A 2,987-nucleotide genomic window follows, 5' to 3' on the forward strand; every position below is an offset into this window, starting at 1 on the left:
GTTATCGGAATTAACCAGACAAATCGCTCCACCAACTAAGAACGGCCATGCACCACCACCCACAGAATCATGAAAGAGCTCTCAATCTGTCAATCCTCGCTGTGTCCGGGCCGGGTGAGATTTCCCGTGTTGAGTCAAATTAAGCCGCAGGCTCCACTCCTGGTGGTGCCCTTCCGTCAATTCCTTTAAGTTTCAGCTTTGCAACCATACTTCCCCCGGAACCCAAAGACTTTGGTTTCCCGCAAGCTGCCGGAGAGGTCGTCAAAATAACGCCCCCCGATCGCTAGTTGGCATCGTTTATAGTCAGAACTAGGACGGTATCTGATCGTCTTCGAACCTCTGACTTTCGCTCTTGATTAAAGAAAACATTCTTGGCAAATGCTTTCGCAGTCGTTCGTCTTGCGCCGATCCAAGAATTTCACCTCTAACGGCACAGTACGAATGCCCCCGTCCGTCCCTCTTAATCATTACCTCGCGCTCCGAAAACCAACAAAAAAGAACCGAGGTCCTATTTCATTATTCCATGCAACACTATCCAGGCGAAGCGCCTGCTTTGAACACTCTAATTTTTTCAAGGTAAACGTCCCGGCCGCCGCCGACACTCAGTCAAGAGCACCGACGGAAAACCGGAGGTAAAGCCAGAACGAACAGTGCACGCCTTGCGACGGACCGAACGCCTGCGCCCAAAATCCAACTACGAGCTTTTTAACCGCAACAACTTAAATATACACTTTTGGAGCTGGAATTACCGCGGCTGCTGGCACCAGACTTGCCCTCCAATGGATACTCGTTAAAATTTTTACAGTGTACTCATTCCAATTACAGGGCCTCGTTAGAGTCCTGTATCGTTATTTTTCGTCACTACCTCCCCGCGTCGGGAATGGGTAATTTGCGCGCCTGCTGCCTTCCTTGGATGTGGTAGCCGTTTCTCAGGCTCCCTCTCCGGAATCGAACCCTGATTCCCCGTTACCCGTAAGAACCTCGGTAGGCAGATACCGTACCGACGAAAGTTGATAGGGCAGACACTTGAATGATCCGTCGCCGGTGCAAGACCGTGCGATCAGCAAAGTTATCCCGAGTCGCCAACAAGACGAGCCGAAGCCCGGCAGGTTTTTGATATGATAAAGGCGCGCCTCCCGCAAGGTCGGCGCTTTTTGCATGTATTAGCTCTAGAATTACCACAGTTATCCAAGTAAAATTTACGATCAAATGAATCACGACTGATTTAATGAGCCATTCGCAGTTTTACCGTACGCAAGTTCGTACTGAGACATGCATGGCTTAATCTTTGAGACAAGCATATGACTACTGGCAGGATCAACCAGGTAACTATCGGCCGACAAAATACGCGAACGGAGTCTTTCGCTTTCCCCGTCGCGGTATCGCACTGTATTACTCAATCACTATTTTTGCTTAGCTCCTCAAACCCGGCGTAAGCCGCGATCTGGACGCCGTCGACACCGGCCAGACGCCCTTTCGGGCGAAGCCGCGCGCGGGCTGCGTTTGCATACAACACCAGGAACGCCCAACAAAAGCGAACCGAGAAAACTATCACTTGCGTGCGCACCGGCCACCGCAACTACGGCCCGAGGCCGTGGTCGCGCGCCGAAACACAAACTCGTATTTGCTACTTAATTTTTTCCGTCCAACGTTCAGAGCCTCGCTGCTAGCTACGACGCCTTCGCGGGTCAGCATCAAGTCTGCCCAAAAGCGCACATCGCCTGCACGACACCACATCGTTTTGTCACCAAATACCTTCAACCGACAACCGCATCGCCAATTTGCTCATTTCGCCACAACGACGTCTTCCCTCATAGTATACAGGGAAGCTGGTCTCGCGACAAAGGTAGCAAACTTGTCGAATTTCGACAATTTTCCAAAACGTGCGTTTCTGTGCGGGAAATTGTTCATCGGGCGTCGGCCGATGTCGTGCGTCTTTGTCCGGGCGATTTTCGAAAGTCGCCGGACTTGTGTTTTTTACGCGCGCGCCGGTGGGCTGGTCTCGCGACAAAGGTAGCAAACATGTCGAATTTCGACAATTTTCCAAAACGTGCGTTTCTGTGCGGGAAATTGTTCATCGGGCGTCGGCCGATGTCGTGCGTCTTTGTCCGGGCGATTTTCGAAAGTCGCCGGACTTGTGTTTTTTACGCGCGCGCCGGTGGGCTGGTCTCGCGACAAAGGTAGCAAACATGTCGAATTTCGACAATTTTCCAAAACGTGCGTTTCTGTGCGGGAAATTGTTCATCGGGCGTCGGCCGATGTCGTGCGTCTTTGTCCGGGCGATTTTCGAAAGTCGCCGGACTTGTGTTTTTTACGCGCGCGCCGGTGGGCTGGTCTCGCGACAAAGGTAGCAAACATGTCGAATTTCGACAATTTTCCAAAACGTGCGTTTCTGTGCGGGAAATTGTTTATCGGGCGTCGGCCGATGTCGTGCGCCTTTGCCCGGGCGATTTTCGAAAGTCGCCGGACTTGTGTTATTCAAGCTCGAACGGTACTCGACAATTCTTCGAATGGCCTCCGACCTGAGGTCAGAGTCGCAGTAAAACAAACGAAGTACCCCAGAAAAAAGTTGAAAAAAAAAGCAACTCCGACCTGAAGTCGAAGTCGCCGTAAAAAATACCAAGTACTTTGAAAAAAAAGTGGAAAAAAAAAGCAACTCCGACCAGAGGTCGAAGTCGCCGTGCGCCCGCCCGTTCGCGGACAAATCGATAGATCTTGCGGCTTACTCTCAACAAATCGCAGTGAGAATACTGCTCTAGTGATTACGACACCGCGATCTTCATCTAGGTCGTTTGCAAATGATTTAGCACCCCGCCACTCGAGCAGAAAGCTTTACCCGTTTCGGGGCGACGCTTGCCGCGCCCGTGTTAGACAAGTATCCGGCATTGCCAGCGGCCCGGTGGCCGCCTAACTTTGCCTCTCGACGGCAAGACACAACTTTATCGTCGCTTCCTAGGCGGGATTCTGACTTAGAGGCGTTCAGTCAT

At 51.7% G+C, this 2,987-nt stretch overlaps 1 non-coding gene across 1 annotated transcript in view; it reads right to left on the reverse strand.

The window, feature by feature from the left end:
* LOC145747250 (small subunit ribosomal RNA) overlaps positions 1-1,328 on the reverse strand; it is a 1,810-nt gene extending 482 nt beyond the window's left edge. The window contains exon 1 of the ribosomal RNA XR_014281990.1: positions 1-1,328. This exon is cut by the window's left edge and continues 482 nt beyond it. This is a non-coding gene — a ribosomal RNA (small subunit ribosomal RNA).
* Positions 1,329-2,987: the final 1,659 nt, after the last annotated feature.

This window comes from Corella eumyota, chromosome 3 (assembly GCF_963082875.1).
Source record: "Corella eumyota chromosome 3, kaCorEumy4.1, whole genome shotgun sequence".
NCBI classification, from domain to species: domain Eukaryota; kingdom Metazoa; phylum Chordata; class Ascidiacea; order Phlebobranchia; family Corellidae; genus Corella; species Corella eumyota.